The 19,534-nt window shown below is 43.0% G+C and overlaps 1 pseudogene; it reads left to right on the forward strand.

Moving 5' to 3' along the window:
- The first annotated feature begins 9,413 nt into the window (after positions 1-9,413).
- LOC125893479 (uncharacterized) overlaps positions 9,414-19,534 on the forward strand; it is a 119,120-nt pseudogene continuing 108,999 nt past the window's right edge.

Here is a 19,534-nt window from a genome sequence, read left to right on the forward strand (position 1 = left end):
ATGAAGAAATCAATGCCTGTGCTCTGGTTTCCTCCTCGTTCCTTGATTTCTTGAGTCTGGGCTCTGAATACATAACCCCTGTGCAAACAAACATACATTACATCAGTTTAAGTCTCACTGCACTGGTTCAGCTAAATAAAAACAACTGCAATTAACAAATGCATGTTGTGGATACAGTGAAAAGTCTACATGAGAAATGAACTTAGTACTTGTGTAGTACTTTGAATTCTTTCTAAACAAATCAGTTTTAGATTTTAAACAAATTATAACCAGCTGAAACACTCCACATTTCTCTACAGAAGCAGATGGTATGTTATATCAACTCTGTGTTCAGCAAGAGTACTGTCACTTTTTAGTGGTGTTTTTTTATTGAAGGAGAATTGCAAATCATACAGAATTACAACTGAAACAATACGTTTACTTCCATTTTTCTTATCTTTTTTTTAACAAAACATACATCACTTCTTATGTGGAGTTTTAAAAGACAGAATTTTGCTGCTGATTTAAAGCAACAGAAATGTACTATTGGTTTGTGTTACTGGTTTTGGTAATTCAATCTTTAATCTGTGAGCATGAGCTGTTGTTGAACACTGCTTCTATTCCAAATGAACAATATAAATAGTAAATTACCAGAAAGACAAATTGGGGCTGACAGTAAACTCCTAACAAGACAACTGTGTTAGGTCTGGGTGATTCACCAACTTTTATATTCAGGTACGATTTTGGCTTCCAACAATTATGAAAACAAGATAATGGAGGTAAGACGTTAATTGTGCTCAATTCCATTTTGCAATGATGATCTCATTTTGCTTCTGGAGGAGTCCCCGGCTTCCCTCCATCGTCCCTGGCTTTCATTAGCATGATGGGCTTCTCCAGGACTGGGGCTCCACTGACAGGTGCATTCTGTGATGGCTTGGCCTTGAAAAGGATCCAACGGCAGCACAAGTCGATGGGTTGCATGACCGGAGAATTGAAAGAGATTACTAAATGACCTTCCAAGGGTCTGCAAAAATCTATTCCCTTATTTATTTGCTGATTATACATGTCTGGTATCTTCACATGAAACTTTTTGTACATTGATTCAAGAAGCAAATGAAGATCTAGCATCTATTTCTAAATGGTTTCGAGTGACTAGCTTTGCCAGTAAATGTGAATCATCTGCTTCTCTCTTCAGACATTATAAGCTATTACCAATTTTTAATGTTAACATATACCAGACTTGTATGTACAGCTCTCTCATGACTTGCCTGATGTTTTCCAGAACTCCTTTATCTCTTCATCAGACATTCACTCATATTCCACAAGACACTAAGGACTTTTATCTTCCATATTTTTTTGACTTCTCTTAATCAATATTCACTGAAATACAGAGGACCATCTCTTTGGAACGACCTTCTTCCATCTCTACAATCATCGTCTACATTATCATTATTAAAAAGTCATCTGAAAAGGATTTGAAAAGACACGTAAAACTTCATTGATTCATTTCTAATTTATATTTTGAAAATTGCACATCCTTAACAATTTTGTATTATATCTTAGTCTGGAAGTCTTGCTCAACATTTTGGCTTCTAAACTCACCTTTTATATTTCTTTTCCCTGTATTTTCTATGCATGTATGTGCAACTAAACTAAACTAAACACGCTTTATGTCCTCATCATTTACTAACTGTGACTCATTTTTTCTGACAATGTGAATTATGTAAATATAGGCAGCTTGCATTGCCTTGGACAAACACGTCTGCAAAATTAATTCATGCAAGAGTATTTGTTCTAATGGCATCATCATTATCATTACTATGGGTATTATTGTTTGTGTTCAACAAGCTGGGGGGTATTCCAGAAAGCGGGTTATGTGAAAACTCAGAGTAAGTTAACCCTGAGATGAGGGAAACTCTGAGTTATCCGTTCCAGAAAGAGAGGTAACTGAAACTCTGAGTCAGTCACCATGGTAACAGACTCTGTGAACATAACCTGCTTGCTGACAGGTTTTCTTCAATAAACCCTGAGTTTTCCTCTGTCTCCTCCCTCTTACACGCTGTTTCATTTCCTCATTCATTCAGTCCCTGTCAAAGCTTGTATCGAAGTGCATTCATTAGCGGAGATGTACCGTCTGTCACAGTCTAAATCCTGCTGGATATTAGTTTGTTACTCAGGACTGTCTTAAGTTGTTGAATTTATGCACATCAATCATTTCTTTGGACATCGGTTTTTGTCTTTACATTCAAATACTACTACACAGCGAGAATTCACCCTCAGCTCAGAATCAAACCTCTGTTCTTTTTATATTTATTATTTTTTATAACACTGTGCACAAGGATCAGACTGTCAGTCTGTTAGAGCAGCTCCCAAATGTTTATTGCACATAATGTGTAGGTCTAATTATTTAAATTTTAAAAATTGGTATGAAGCTTTAGACATGTAGTATCAATGACTAATGATCTCTATCACTGATGTCACTGGTCGCACTGATGGAACATAATTCCTATAGCCTAATACTGGGGATTATATGTTATTATTTCTGAGTGAGCAATGGTGCAGCATTTCAGTGTCTTTAAATTTACTACATTTGTAGCTGAAATAAAGTGACTGAAATCTGTTGAGTCAAGATACAAATAGATGTGCAACATTTTAAAATCTACTGTATTTTAACCTCAACGTCTTTTCAAGTACAAATCACCAAACATAGTATTACTGGGTCAGACTGTGAGTTTACAGTCATGTCTTTATGTCTTTGATCTATAGCCTAGCCTATATGTTTTAAATCTTCCTATTTTTCAGTTGCTGCCTCTTGTATTTTTCCCCATCAGATTAAATCTGAACAAATATATTTTTATATATTATTAGCTAATATAATGTAATGTATCGACAGCCTGATACACAGTCAGATTCCACCACTTTATCTTCATTAAGAATTATGTAAGTCTGACAAATGATGAATAAACGGACAACACTGAAAAAAACTTTTTTATTAACTTTATGGTTAACTTATTTACACTTTCCTCGCTCTGACTCAGGCTCTTCTTTTAAAGATAAACGTGCACCGTCTGCTACACATGCATTAATATCTCTACATCCACTGGATTAAAAAGCAGGCGCTGTCTTTTATTTACCTGTTGCCATAGTGAATCGTGGAGTTGGAGCTCCATTGATGATGGCTTGTTATTGTCGGCTTAACTCAGAGTGAACATACTCAGAGTTGACTGAACTAACTCAGATCAGCTGTTCTGGAACCGGTAACTCAGAGTTTCCCATCAACTCAGAGTTCAAGGTTAGACTCAGAGTTTGTTGAACCTCCTACCTGGAATACCCCTCAGGAATGTTTGGAAGCCTCACTTTTAGACGCTGAGTGTCACTGTCTATCTGTCATGCCCCCTTTTCCCGAGGCTCCTTTATTGACATTTTCTCATCCATCCGCTAGGACTTTCCTTCCTTTCCCTATCATCTCCATGCCCCACCCATCTTATCCACAAACCTGTTCCCACTTCCCCCATCTGCTCTGGCTAGCCTTCCCCACCCACCTCCTCACCTGCATATCATTCCCTCATCAGCCTCTCTCCATATTTCCTGATCCATTGTTCATCACTTATACAATGTGGTTTTTGGTCATCACTTTTGAGCCTCTGGCTGTGGTCGAAAAGTCAAAATCAGTCCTCTGTCCAGGTTGAAGTCAACACTTTCCTTGATCTCAATGAAAAACGACATTAGATCAAGGAAAGACATGATAGAGAATTCAAAAAGATTTAGGAAACAACAACCGTGGTGCTAAGAGAATACGATGTGGAGGATAGCAAAATGAAACTAGAAGATATTATAATTTATTCCACTTTTCCTCGTATTTGATGCAGGATTACCACGTGTATGGCAACTACTGAGTTCTTCAAGACATCTCAGAAACATCACGTCCTTCCAGGATCACTTTGCTGTTATTATTCATTTACATACTGCACAGAGCATGTATATTTACAGGGTGGGGGGTGATGTTGGTTATGCATGTAAACTTTATTTACTTAATTTTAGGGCTGTCAAACGATCAAAAAAATAAATCTAATTAATTACAGGATCTGTGATTAATTAATCTAATTAATCGCAAATTAATCTTATACCCATTTTTGCTGGCAAAAGCCTCAAATGAAGATATTTCAGTTCAAACACATTACATTATTATGGCTTATTGAGTAAATCATTGAATACATAACAAAAGGTGGCTTTAGAAGTCAATAATATATTAATTCAACATTTTAGGCTGTCAGATTATCATGTCCAGCATAAAATAAATAATATGCCTTTCTAGGCTACAAAATAAATAAGCCTACCACTTAGGCTAAAAAGCCTAACTAACTAACTAACAACAAGTAGCCAAATGGAAGACAGAACAGACTACCCTGTTGCAAATGCCCCTAACAGACAACTTACAGTAAACGAGAATATCCCTGAGAGTATGCACAACAATGGTGATATTGCACTCGCCTGCTTGTAAAGTCTCAATGTGTCAACTGTCAGCATAAACAGTTTCCCGCTCACCATTAGGCCCTTGTCTTCTATGGTAGAAATCGGTCTGCAGTCGACAGCAATCCATTTTGCAGTGGTGTTTGTCAGCTTTTCAGAGGTATTCTTGCTCAGGCACTTTCCCTTGGTAAGCGTGGTTTGGCGAAGCACACTAGCAGCGCTACTGGGGCCGACCGCTGTGGAGCTCTTAACATGTTTTGCATTGCGATGATACGTTAGACTAGAAGTGCTCCGATGGTATGAAAATTCTTTCTTGCAGACATTGCATATGACCACGGCCTTCTTAAGTGTCCCGTCTCTGAGTTTTTTTTAAATGTAAACTGTCCGTTTAGAGGGCCCAGCAATTACATTTTTTGCATGATTAATTAATCTAATTAATGCGTTAAATTGACAGTCCTATTTACAGAATTTACAGAAAGTACATCAGCTATCAAATAACTGGATTCTGTGCACCTGTTCAACATAATAAATATGCTTTTTTCTCATGTTGCCTCAGTTGTTTGGATTGTACATATAAACTGCAAAGTGATTTGATTATTTATTTATTCTAAACACTTGAAGTATGTGCTAACAAAACTGAGAGTCTACAACTATTGTCTAAAATAAAACAAAATTATATAAACCTAGAAATTCTGTCCGTCTGTGGAGGGAAAACCCAAAATATGACAACGTAAAATAATATTTCTTTCGGCTGGAATGATTTTACTTGGTACCATTCTGAGTTTCCTGGAATTGAATGTCTTTCTCAGAGGCAAAATCTACCTTGTTCTACTTTTTTTTCACCATATTTCCAGAAGGTATCACTGATTGGCGTAATTTTAGAAAATTCAAAACTTCAAGTGCTATAGAAAGAAGGAATATGCTCAGTCTATTGACAAATTTGCTTTCTTGCTCTAGAAACAGTATAAATGTTGCTTGTTTTAAACAGTTTTTAGGTTTTTATTTTTGTCTATGGCCTTTCTGTGATTTTGACTTTGTGATTTTAATAAAACAACATGTATCTCATCAAGTAATCTGTATGTATGCACGTATGCTTTGTCCTCAACTCTTTTGTCATTACAAATAATTTTTGCCAGCATTTTTTTATGATTATGAATAAGGTTTCCCTCTTTAATTTTAAAAAATAAAAACATAAAAAAAATTGAATGTGATTTTTTTTTTTAATACATGCACATTGTGCTATTCTGTTGGTACTATTTACCAGTTAATATGAACATGATAGCTGGGCTCTTCATGTGCTAACAGGCTGTGACATGCAGGCTCACTCTCCTCCCTCACCTCATGTTGTGTTTCATTTTTGTTTTCCAAAAACCTGTTGTCATAGAATAGTCCATAACTTGGCATAAAATATGGTTGAAAAATGTGGTAGACCTTAAATGTGGCCTTCTCAAGCTTTGATAATTAAAAAAAAAAAACAAACTTGATCCATCTGTTCCAAATAACTACAGGCCCATTTCAAAGCTAATGTTTATCTCAAAAGTTTTAGAGGAAACTGTTGTCAAACAAATTTTTAGATAAATTCCAGTCAGGTTTCTGTCAGGGGCATTCCACCGACACAGCTCTTCTTAGAGTCAAATGACTTAATGATAAACACTGATGAGGGTGAATGTTGTGTTTTGGTGCTGTTGGATCTTAGCGCAGCTTTGATACTGTGGATCACACTATCATGATTGAAAGGCTCAGAAAGTGGGTGGGTATCTCTGGGAATGCCCTTGACTGGGTTTGCTGCTACCTTTCAGATAGGAAATTCTCTGTGTCTCTTGGTCCTTTCAGATCTGGTACTGTTGCTCTTTCCTGTGGTGTACCTCAAGGCTCTGTCTTAGGTCCTATATGATTTGCTTTATATATGCTTCTTCTGGGTCAAATTATTAGCTAGTTCACAAGTATGTCATATCACTGTTATGCTGACGACATTAAACTGTATGTCTACATAAAGCCTGATAACACAGCTTTCAAATTAACAGATATACAAAATCAGTGTAATGGCTAGAATAAACGTTGACATTGTTTGTTTCTGCAAACCACAGATATGTCACATTTGTATCATCACTGGTACTGGCATCATCACTTTACAATACCTACATACACAATGTCTGTATGGAACAAGACATAAATAAACAACTTGTATTATGTTAAAAAATGTATTGGCTTAGTCAGCAAAATTTTTTTCTTTTTTTTTAAATAATAAAATAAGTAATTTTTCACAACAGGTTGGCAGAGGCTAGAAATAGGTATTATGGCAGGGTGTACAATTTCTCCATTAGCATTTACTATGGTGATGGAAGTAATCATCAGGGCTTTCAAGTGGGTGGTAGGTGGGGAGAGATGGCAGAACGGGGTGCATCTTCCACCAGTTAGGGCGAACATGGATGACATGACACTGGTGACCACAACAATGCCATGTACAAAGAGGCTACTAGAGAAGGTAAATAAGAACCTCAAGTGGGCCAGCATGAAGATCAAGCCAAGTAAGTCTAGAAGCATCTCAATACGTGGAGGGAAGTTGAGTGATAGAAAGTTTGTCATAACTGATGAGGAAATCCCAACAATTAGGGAAAAGTCAGTAAAGAGCTTGGGTAGATGGTACAATGTGGAGTTGAATGATGAGGAACAGGTGGTTTGGAAAAGTTGTGGCTGAAGGATTGGATAGAATAGATAAATCAGAACTTCCAGGAAAGCTGAAGTTGTGGTGTTTGCAGTTTAGGCTATATCCTAGGTTAATGTGGCCGCTGTCAGTGAAATTCCAATATCCGTTGTGGAGAGAATTGAAAGGTCGGTTAGCTCCTATATTAGGAAGTGGTTGGGCGCTCCTAGGTGCCTAAGTAGTGTTACATTGTATGGAAAAGGGATACTTCAGCTGCCAGTATCTAGTTTAACAGAGGAATTTAAATGTACCAAGGTCAGGACAGAGCTGTTATCTGGGAGTGGAAGGACGTGGTAGTTAGGAGTGTGGTTCCAAATCCAACCAAGGGGAGGAAATGGAAGCCAAGATCGGCAGTTTAGGAGGCAGAGGCAGCTCTTAGGCATGCAGAGATCGTAGTTAATGTTGAGTTTGGCCGGGGAGGCCTGGGGCTTGGCTCAGGCAAACCAGTATGGAATAAAGCAGGTCCCAAAGATAATAGGAAGCTTATTTGGAGGGACCTGTGGAATATGGAGGAGAATCGTATTAAGATTCCTGGTAGGGGCTACATACGATGTGTTACCAACCCCCCAGAGCCTAAAACTGTGGGTAAATGGGGACCCATCATGCCCATTGTGTTCAGGTACCGCAACCTTAAAGCATATTTTGTCAGGCTGTAAAGTCAGCTTGTCACAAGGCCGTATACATGGCAACATAGCCAGGTGTTGAAAAGTTTAGCTGCAGGCATCGAAGGGAAATGAACACCGGCAAATTCAGAAGGTTTTAAGAATAGGAGTTTAGCAATTCAGTTTGTCTGTGAGGGGGAGAAATACAGAAGTGATAAGTTAGTAAGGAGGCAAGGGCGTAGCCGCCTAGAAGGTGCTTGTGATTGGGAAATGCAAGTAGATTTAGGGGAAAAGCTTGTTTTTTCCCAGGAAATAGTATCAGAGGCCTGACATAGTGTTGTGGTCAGTGAGTGAACGGATAGTTTGTTTCATTGAGCTGACAGTTCCCTGGGAAGACTCAGTGAAAGAAGCCTTTGAAAGAAAAAAGCATAGGTATGCAGACTTAGGAGCAGAAGCTGAGCACATCGCCCTGTGTCAGTTGCATTTGAACACACTACATGGACTACATCCGAAGGCCAAGTGGCACGCACGTTCTGCACCTGCGTGAGAGAGAGCGCATGTCTGCAACCTCTCAGCTGACAGAGAGTGGTGCATCCTGTCAGCCGAAAGGTTTCCTATCTGTGCAGCCAAACACCAGCACCTCCACGGACTATTACATCCAGATGGTCCCGGTGTTTCCTCCACAGGCTCCACTTCACTCAGCTGCCCGATAAACCCGCTGCCTCTTCCCACTTTAACCTGAAAAACAAACGGGAGCCAGCTGGGAGCGGTTAGTGGAGCGTTGTTATTACTTTTTTTCTGTATTTGTCTTATTCCTATTTCCATGATTGTTTTTATATCTTATTTTAGTCTATATTTTATTTACTTTTGTTTTTATTCAGTGGTCTTATCTGTATCCTTCTCTTTTATTATTGCTATTCTCCTGACTTTGATTTTATATTTTATCCTGCATGTTATTTTTATTTATTTAGTTATTTTTTTATATCTTCTATTATTGCTTTTAATTATTATTGTATGACACAGTGTGCATTAGTTTCCCAGTCCTTTTTCTGATTTTACTTTTTTATTCTCTTTATTTTTCAATGAAAATTAAAGGACTGGAATGACACTGATTTGTTTTGAAAGGTGCTATATAAATAAATTTTGATTGATTGATTGATTGATTGATTGATTGATTGATTGATGTGTGTTCACGTGCCATTTCCTTTAAGGACAGTGAGGGAGCCCATTTGGCCAGGCATTGCCCCCCCTGTGGCCCCCCCATGACGCCAGGTGTGTGTGGCCCTCAGCAAAACTGTTTGGACACCCCTGGACACTCCCGCTCTTGCAGACTTAACATGATGACGGTGAAGACGACACATTATGTAGCCTACGCCTGAAGTCCGCGAGGGTGGAGATTTGGATTCAGCCTTTGCTTGACACCGCCCGCAAGGAGTGTCGAGTGCGCGTGCAGACAGGGTCGGGCGCGCGCTCGTCACAGCGCTGTGCTCGCGGACCTCATTTTGTGCGCGTAGAGCAGAAATGCTCCCTCGCGAGACTCTTTTTTCGCTCGCGGATTGTATGTGTATGTGCGATTTTTGAAACTAATAAAACGAAAAACGGGACTTTCCTTCTTATCACGAAACGAAAGTGGAATGAAAAAAAACACATCACGAGAGTGAACTGCAGGAGCAACAGACAGGTAAACTGTGTAACGTTAACGTTATCTCATCTCCAAGTTTGATGTCAACAAATCTCTGTAACGTGGATGTGTCAGCCTGCAGTGTATCAAGTTCAAGTTCAAGTTCAAGCTGCTTTATTGGCATGACTGCATTCAAAACTATGTTGCCAAAGCATATTAACACAAATATAACGAGCATAAACAATAACAATACATTTATAATAATTGCAATTAAAAAACAAACAAACAAACATGGAGAGCATGGGTGGCTATGGCAGGGTAAAAGTCATAAAGAAATGAATTTATACAACAGATTAATTATCAGTATATAAACAATTATCAATCATCATGTGTGATGTGAAGTTGATGGCAGGCTGTTACATATTTTGCCGCCAGTACACAACAGTCCTCCCTCTCTCCCAGTAGGACCGGAAGTTTCTCTAAGTTATTCAAGTGCAAGAACTCTGGGAATATCTTTATTAGTTTTTGCAAAATACTCTTCTCTAATGCATTGATATTTGTCACATTAAGTTAAGAAGTGCAGCTCAGTCTCTACTGTTCCCTGGTCACAGTGAGAACACAACCTCTCCTCTCTGGGCAGCCAGCTCTGTTTGCGTCGGCCGACTTCTACTGCCAGGTTGTGCTCACTCAGTCTGTACTTAGTCATCGTTTTCCTCATATTCCTATCAGGCACTGTGCTCAGGTAGGTTGCCACAGAGTACTGTCTGTTGAGGGCTTTATAGGTTTCCATTTTGCTCTGGGATTTTATTAGTTCTGTCCAATATTCTCTGTATTTTTCTTTTTCTTTTGTCATAATTTGGTTGGGTCTAATTTTCGGGGGGCATGTGTCCTGATGCTGAGGTGGTTGTGATGTAGTGACCTGAGTGGCTGAAGGTTCGGTCAGACTCTGGACAAGCAGGTAGAGGGGACTCCCTTGTGGGTTCAGCTCCTGGCAGCATAAGGCTTTATAGGAAAGTGAGAGTGGGTCACTTGTTTTAATGTGGTTCCAGAAATTTAGGGCTCGTTTTTTAATATTTAACAGTAAAGGATATTGGCCTAGTTCAGCTCTGCATGCAGAGTTTGGAGTTCTTCTCTGCACCTGGAGGAGACTTCTGCAGAACTCTGCATGCAGGATTTCAATTGGATGTTTGTCCCATTTTGTCCAGTCTTGCTGTGTTTGTGCACCCCACACCTTGCTGCCATACAATGCAGTGGGTTCGATGATTGATTTGAATATTTTGAGCCATGTTTTTATTGGTAGTTCAGTGTTTATTGATCTCTTGTATCTCTCTCTCCTGTCTGTCTGTCTGTCTGTCTGTCTAACTCAGCTAAGCAGTGAACCCCTCGGTCTGTCTGTATCCTGCTTTTTTACCACTCACTTCCAGGCTGGGTTCTGTGACTTTGGGTCAGACAGTGAGAGTGAAATACAAATATTTATTAACGTTACGTTTGCTAAACGTAGCTAATAACCATGTTTACAAACTGCAGCTTGGCAAAGATAACTGCATAGCGCGTGCACGCAACTCATAGGCCTACTTTCCAGTAACAACTTAGTCATAACAATTATGGGTGTGGCGTGTAAATGTGTAATCTGTAACACCTTCCACAAATAGCCTTCAAAAAAAGATTTGTAAACTCACAAAAGTATTTTGCAAGTATAAAACGGATCTGTAAATACACAAACACATTCCACAAATAAAAGAAAATATCTGTGAATACGAAAATGCACTCCTATCACTCACTCGCCATCTTTGGATAGCACTTCATCACCCGGGTGATGACGTCATCTCCGTATGTCAAAGTTAGAGCACGCAGTGAACCGCACAGTGTTTACTTAGGTAACATCGTTTCAGTGAGGTTACATTAACTGTTGTAAGATATGACAAGTGGCAACACCCTGGTTAAGGTCTTTGATAGAACAGCTGTTGGTGTTGGTAGCTGTGTTTGGTAACACTACATAATACAGCCTGCGTCCTTCGTGTGTACCTCCCGTTCACTTACCACCTACTTTGCCCCAACTTCCACAGACGTACAGTGTAACTCCCGCTCGCTTCCCGCATGTATTTCCCTGTGTCTTACAGTATAGCTAGACTGCTTCTTAGAGCGTACCTCCCGTTCACTTAAGCCCTACTTTGCCAGGACTTCCAATGTAAATGCTGGTCATTTCCCACCTACTTTCTCCAGTCTTACAGCATAACTCGCAGCCACTTACCATGCAATTTGCACAACTTAAGGTGTAACTTCCGAATCATTTTAAAGGTATAATATGTAGTTTTTCCACATAAAACTTTATAAAAATGACTAAACCAATATTATATATTTTGTTTAGTTGTCTACTTTGATTATCCGAAATGTTTCCAACAATTTTTCAAACCCAGATAAATATGAAATATTAATAACAGTTAGGGACCGTGTCATTAGGTCGCATGTCAATGGCGACGTAACTCCAGTTACCATAGCCATTAAATGAAGGAGAACAAGAAGAAGCAGACTGGATGAGATGTCAGAGAATGAACGTTAGGCTACTGTTGCTAGGCTAAGCTAACTCGTCATGGGTCATGATTAGGGCATTAACAGAAAAGTCGATTTGTCGACGTGTCAACGTCAGTGGCACAAGTCGACACCATAGCTGTCGAGTCTCCCGTTTTGGCCGGGAAACTACCGTATTTTATCCCTCTTTCCCGCCGTCCTCCCGTATTAGTATTTTCCCGAAAATCTCCCGTATTATAATATAATTTAAAAAAAGAAAACATTCCTCTGCCTCTCCAAACTGAACTCTGTCACTAGCCTCGCGAGAACTGCCACCTGCAGTAGCCTGGGTGGCAGTTGTCGTGAGGTTAGTGTCGACAGCGGGTCTGGTTGACAAGTGGTTATTTTAGATTTCCTGTACACCCAGGGACGGGTTTTGCTGTGGGCAATGTGGGCGACGGCCCAGGGCGCAATCTATGTGAGGGTGCACAAGCGCCCTCCAAAAAAAACCAAAACAAAACCAAAGTTAGTGCCCGCTCCACTAACAAAGTTAGTGGAGTGGGCACTGGGGCGCCCCTATTATCCAGGCTGGATATTATGAAGTTTGCACTGTTCTCCCCTCCCTAGTCTGTAGCTTGGCACTCAGATGTTAACCCTTCAAACACAGTTAGTTCAATGCTTCACAAGGTAACAATATTACCAGAAAATAATACAAAGACGAATCAAAGTGTCCCTGACAAAAAATAACAGAGTTCCACTGGTTGTCTTAATCAAGTTCAAGTTCAGTTTTGTTCCTTCTGTTATAAACTGTTCAGTTTAGTTTTAATCCTTTATTGTGACAAATGTACTTTTTAAGTCAGAAGTCAAGTGGAAAAGGTCGTTGTGATACTACTACCACACTGGAGTGTGACGCTCAAGTGATGGAGATGGAAGAATGGATGGGCTCCTGCGGATAAAAGGTGATCTTGATCCAACTTCTTGGGTCGAGGCAGAGATCAGGTTCATGGGTGGCTCGCCATCTCTCTCGTCAGGTAGAATCTCAAATCCATATGTCATTTTCCATAGGATCTCAAAAACCTCACCTGTGTAGAAACAGAGCTGTTACTATTTTGCACCATCAACTTCAGTTGTTTTATGGCCGTAATCAATATCACATAAATACATCACAGTAACACAAAGTGAGCAGATGAATAACTTTTAACTGTAGTTAGTTTTTCTCAGCATGGAATACTTTATCCTGTCTTTACATTTTATATCATGAATTATTAGCCTTTTAATCCATGTGATTATTAAGCATATTAATCAATTACAAATAATACGCATTTCCTTTTGAACTACAGATGTTTTTAACCATTTGTTTAACATTTTTCAACTTAACTATGAATAACAAAATCATGTGTGCTATTAACACACATATTTTATATTTTATCAAATACAAACAGCAACGACCTCGAGGCAAAACAGCTGTAGAACTTTACAGTTACGAGTAAGTTAGTGTGGTATAGAGCAGAGGCTCTTAACCTTTTTGACCTTGGGGCCCAACTTTTCCAGTACAATGTGGCCTGGGGCCCATTCAGACATTAACATGTTTAATTGATCTTACTCTTGGTTTGATTTGTATTCAATAACTAGATCAAATCCACTTCCAATCAATAAGCTAAAAACGTATCAAATAAATTACATGATACAATGTGATCATCACAGAAACATTTATTTATCATGTGGATATAAATCTACACCTCCATCAAGATGCCGAACAGGCTAACAATTCATGTCCTACAACAGCAAATGAGACAATCGGTGTGAAGATAAGCTATTTCTATAGTGTATATCTATACCTTTATGAAACTGTCTCCGGGTCCGCCCCAGGTCACTTCCAGGATGAAACGATTTTAGGCATTCAGAGGGTACACGTCATCTTACCTAGCTGCTTACATTTATAGTGACTCTTATAAATAGTCGCTATTCCTCCTCCTCGACCCGACGTCCGCGAGGAGCTAAAATAGCAGCAATCATCGGGTAAAAGTTCTGTGAAAGCACTGGACTCACCAACAGTCAGCCACATCTCAGTCACACAGAGAAAATCCAATCGTCAGGAAGTCAGGAAATCCTTCAGGATAAACGTTTTGTTCGCTAGCAATCTAGCATTTACCAGCACAATCCTGGCAGGAGCCAGCGGGTCAACGGTGTTAGCTGTCCGGGGAGCCACACACAGAGACCGCAGGTTGCACAGATTCACCCTATGCCAGCGGGGACGAGGAGAGCAGGGACCGCGGGGCTGGAACACCTCATCCAGGCCGATGACAGGTACCAGCCAGGCGTCGACAGGGTCCAGCGAGTGCTGAGAAATAAAGAGGCGAGGCACCGCTCCACACTCAGTCCTTCAGGCCTTCAGCCTTACCAGCCGACCGCTGCGTTTACCCCCGGCGGCGGTGGCGCTTACGCCGGAGAGGTGGAGCTGGGGCACGGCAGAGGTGAGTTGGGATCCCCGATAGGAGCGGGGGTAAAGTTTTCCCGTCTTGTTGCTTCATTCATCCCCAAAACAAACACTTGCGCGAGTCAGGTAAGCGTCTTTACGACAATACGTGCTAGAGCTCATGGGAAATGTAGGCTTCATTCCGGCAAAACACTACTGCTTTTGTCCACAGGGTTGCCAAAATCAACTCAAAATGAAAGTTCCTTATAGGGGCTATAAACAGTGCTCCTTTTGTCTTTCTTTCTCATTTGATCACTTCACCAGACCTCATACAGTATTACAAGATATTTTAAATATACTAAAAACTAATTTAGTGAAGGAGTAAAAGTCAGAGTGTGATCTGTGATGAGATGAACTACATGTTGTTGTGTTGATTGTCTCTTAGGCTGTGACATGCTCTGACATACTTGCTGCATCTATGGCGCTGACACTGTTTTCTTCAAGTACATTTTAGTCAGGTCAGAGTGAATCAGAATCGTGAGGTTACATGTGTAATCCTGGTTCTCTGTGTGAAGAGGCTTCCCCTCCACCCAGAAATATATTGTATCTCTATTGAAGACCTGTACCCTTGGGTCAGGTGATGTGGATAATTTCTTTAAGACAATTCACCTGTGGTCGTGGCTGACACCCTATAAACCCCTGTCAACCACGCCCCAGTGATCTAGATCTGATTGCCTCTAGGTGCAGGGGAAGCCTCTTCACTCAGAGAACCAGGGTTACACATGTAACCTCACATTCTTTATCGTTCTAGGCTTCCCCTCCACCCACAGATATATTGTATATCTACTGGAGATCTGTAAGACACAACGCAAGGGGACAGCAACTTCGAATGAGACGTCCCCGCCACCAAAGTGCTCTACAAAATACACTGTGTGCCCAATGAACTATACAAATGTACACTATATACACACCCCAGGCTAGCTGGTGCCATAAAGGCTACACGGCCTTGCAAGACGCGGTGGGGAGACCACTCAGGGGGCCACTCAGGCTGGCCTCACAAGGAAACAATATGTCACTCACTACTGCTGGGCCAAGCCAAGCACCCGCTCACCGAGCGATATGCCTGCAGTCACATTGAACTGGTAGAATCTTGCAAATGTGGATGGGGCAGACCAGGTAGCTGCTGTGCAAATCTCATTGAGAGACGCACCGTGCCATGACGCCCTAGAAGTAGCCATGCCCCGGGTTGAATGTGCCCGCACCCTAGACGGGAAGGGCACCCCTACCCCCAGATATGTCTGCTGGATAGTTCCCACAATCCAGTGAGAAAGACGAGCCTTGCACGCTGACGGGCTTCTGCACTCAAATTCAAAATACTGCCACGAGTCGTGTCCGCCCCCCTCCCCTACAGATTCGAGGTTGCTGGACAGCGGCATGCTGGAGACTGATTTGTTTGCTCACGGGTGGCTGCCGTGGCAGGGCTGCGTCGCCGCGTCCTTGAGGTTTTCCAGCGGACCGTTCGAGCAAGTCCAGCTTCTCTGCTGCTTACGCTGCTGCCGGGATACAGCTGAGAAGGAGCCGGCTGCTAATGCTATGTAACGGGACACTGCTAATGCTGCTTGCCGTGCTGCTGTAGCTCAATCGTAACTGTAACTGATGCTGAGACTCTACTGACTGCGTGACTGGTAGCAGCAATGGGTGGCGCAACAGGCCAAAACACAAATTCAAAACATAAACATGATTTGCGGACCATACATTTTTTTTTAAAAATGCCAATATTCTGGCTGTACTATTGTTGTCAGTGAGATCAGTATGTTATATTAATATTATTCCTTAGTCTCTGTGACATATTAGGACGATTTTACGACTATTTGCTTTAGATTTCTTACATATATCTCTTTTAAGACCAGCTCCAAATCCGGGGGTGGGAGAGACGACCTGGAACACAGGCCATCAAGTCGCCTAGCACCCTTAAGGAACTGGGAAACAAGTTTGTCTGCCTCTTCAGGCAACTTGTAGTGTCCCATCCGAGCTGCCTTAATCGCCGCCACCATAGCCCCAAGAGTCAAAGGTGACTTCCCAACATCCAAAAGCCCCTGAAGGAACTGCAGGACAAAAGGGGCTGAGCAAGTCACTGGGTCAAAATGTTGCCCCACACACCAGGCTGCAAAGGCCCTCCACCTGTACATGTAGAGCGATCTTGTAAATGGTGCATGAGCCTCCTGCAGCGTACGGACCACCGAAGGAGATAAACCCATAGCTAACAATGCAGACTCCTCAGGGGCCATGCCCACAACCTGAGCCCCTGGGGAAAGGGATGAACCAGAGTCCCCCAAGCCTGGGACAGCAGGTCCTGACATACTGGGAGCTCCCACGGAGTCCCATCCAGCAACGTCGGTATGTCCGAGAACCAGGTCATGTGTGGCCAATGTGGGGCCACCAGAATCAGCCTCAGTCCTTCCATCCGTACCCTCTGCAGGAGGGATGGAAGAAGGACAAAGTGGGGAAAGGCATACAACAGGACGCTTGGCCATGGGTGAGCCAGAGCATCTGCTGCGAGGGGAGGATTGTCTTCCCCCAGGGAGAAGAAGAAAGCACAATGGGTTGACTCCTGTGATGCGAACAGGTCGATCGTTGCACGTCCGTAGTGGAGCCAAATCTCCATTACCACCTGAGGGTGTAGTCTCCACCCACCTGGGTCCGGACCTCCTCTGGACAGCAGATATGTAGCTCGGTTTTCCACCCCCGGCACATGGACCACTCTCAGGGACAGAACCCTGGGGTGTGCCCAAAGCCACAGGTGGTCAACATGTTGATGTTGTAAGTGATCTGAGGACCACTCCAGTGACCGCTGACCCCACTCCCCCTGAACACTGCACCCCAGCCTGTCAGTGACCCATCTGTCGTCACCAGTTGACGATTTGTCAGTGGACCCAGCGACTTGGCGAGATTCCTGCTGTCCTTCCACCAACGGAAAGCCACCCGCAACTGCTTGGTTACAAGCACTGTGGTATCCAGGCGACTCCTGGGACCCAAACCCAGATCCAGGATGCATCTCTGCACTGGCTGCATGTGTAGGAGAGCCAAAGGGACTGCTTGAAGTGAGGATGCCATCAGACCCAGAAGGCAGAGACACTGCCTCCATGTGACCCCGGCCCCCAGCCTGAATAGAGAGAGACCGGACCTGAGAGACAGCTGCCTCTCCTCTGTCAGGCAAAGTAGACCAGCCTGGGAATCTATAACTAGGCCCAGGAACTGTGTCTTTTGAGATGGCTCCAGACTGCTCTTCTCTAGGTTGAGATGCAGGCCAAGGTGCTGGATGTGGTCCAGGAGGATAGTCAGATGTGCCTGTCACTGAGCCTCTGAATGTGCACACAGGAGCCAATAATCTAAATAATTCAATATTCATATCCCTTTCTGCCGTAGAGGTGCCAGAACCACCTGCATGCACCTTGTTAAGGCACGCGGAGCCAGAGAGATACAAAACAGCAGGACTTGGAACTCGTATTCCCTACCGTCGAACACAAAGCGGAGAAAATGCCAATGCCTGTTCCAGATTGGAATTTGAAAGTAGGCCTCCTTCAGTCTGTCTCATCCGGGGAATCGTCAACATTTTGCAAGGCAGCCGCCTGAGATTTAGATCTCAGACCCCTGAAAGAAGACGGAGGCTTAGGCTTGCCTCCGCCTCTACCCACTTTGCCTCTGGCGGCTCCACTGGCTGCACTGGCATGACTGCGGCGATCATCCAGAGTAGCCCTCAAGTCCCCAGGCCCCCAGCTGATCCAAGTGCCTGTGTAGGCCCCTTGACCCTTTCACCCCAAGACTGACCAGACCACCTGGGCTTGGCCTTGGGGGTCAGTGCACTGGAGACCTCCTTAGCACAACGGCGGGCCTCCTGTGCCTGTTGTAAGAGTAGTGGCACCAGGCTCAAACATGGCCGTCGGTACGACCAGCAACTTCAGAAGGGCCCCTTTGTCCTCTGCCTGCTACTTAGATCTGGACAAATACAGCTGGTGCCTGGAAACCCAGAATGACGACATGCCCTTCCCGGCGGTCAGTGTCTGCTCTTTCATCAGTGATGACAACATAGATGAAACGAGCTGTATCTCAGAAATAAGATGGGCATCAGCCCCAGTGCTCAGCTGACGTACCAACTTCTGCTGGTACAGCGCTAAGACGGACCCGGTATTGCCACTTGAGTCTGAACTGCCATAGACCTGTGCAGTCTGGCTAGTGAGGCATCCAGCATTTTGCTGTCGCCTGATGGAGTAGCTGGCCCTAACACAGAGCTGGCTGTAAATAAGAGGGCAGAAACTGACTGACTGGCCTAGCTGAGGAAAAGAACCACAGCCCACCTTCTCCTTATCCTGCATGGCAGACATCCGTCTGGTGGTAGCAGTAAAGGAAAACTTCGCCGTGGGATTCTCAAATGCCTTGTGCATCAAGTCTCCCACATCTGGCAGGAGAGGCACTGCAAAAGGCACCTCTGTATCAGGGAGATCATCATCCTCATCAAAGCGTGAGGGGGAGGAGCTTGACCTAATACTGGTCTGAGCTCCAGAGCCTGAGATGCCCTCTCAATCAAGCTTCTGAATTTCTGGCGCTTACTTTCTTTGGTCTCACTCTCATCAATCATCCCATCAGCATCTGCATCATCCGATAGCCCTAATACATCAGCTTTCTCCTCCACATCCTCCTGGTCATCAGCTCTGATTCTGTCACCAGGCAAGAAGGACCTGGGAGGGGACTTAGGGCGGGAATCTACAAAGACGCTGCCTCCAAAATCCCCCATCTTGAGGCGCTTAGGCTGCTGGGGTACTACAGATGGTGTAAACTCTCTTTGCCATCTACGCTTCGCCCTAAACATGCAAAGCCGAGCCTCTAAGGATCATGCTGGCAGAATAGAACAATCCATACAGAAGGATGGATTGTCAACTGCCACAACAGCATGTTCCTCCCCCAAACAATGCACACACACATCATGCCCATCCTCAATGGGCAACTGAACCCCACACACCACGCAAAACGATAACCCCGCCCTCGCGGGATCACCACGCGGAAGTTTTTGACAACACAGAAGCTTTCTCTCCCAGCACGCCTGCTGCCAAAGTTTTACTGGCAAAACTGTGGGATTGTGGAATGTATTGTGTGTGAATGGTGCAACGTACAAACAAAGTGACAGGCAGCAACCTTAATAACACACAAACTCCTTCTCAACGCCCCCGTGGACAAAG

Source organism: Epinephelus fuscoguttatus, linkage group LG8 (genome assembly GCF_011397635.1).
Source record: "Epinephelus fuscoguttatus linkage group LG8, E.fuscoguttatus.final_Chr_v1".
NCBI classification, from domain to species: domain Eukaryota; kingdom Metazoa; phylum Chordata; class Actinopteri; order Perciformes; family Serranidae; genus Epinephelus; species Epinephelus fuscoguttatus.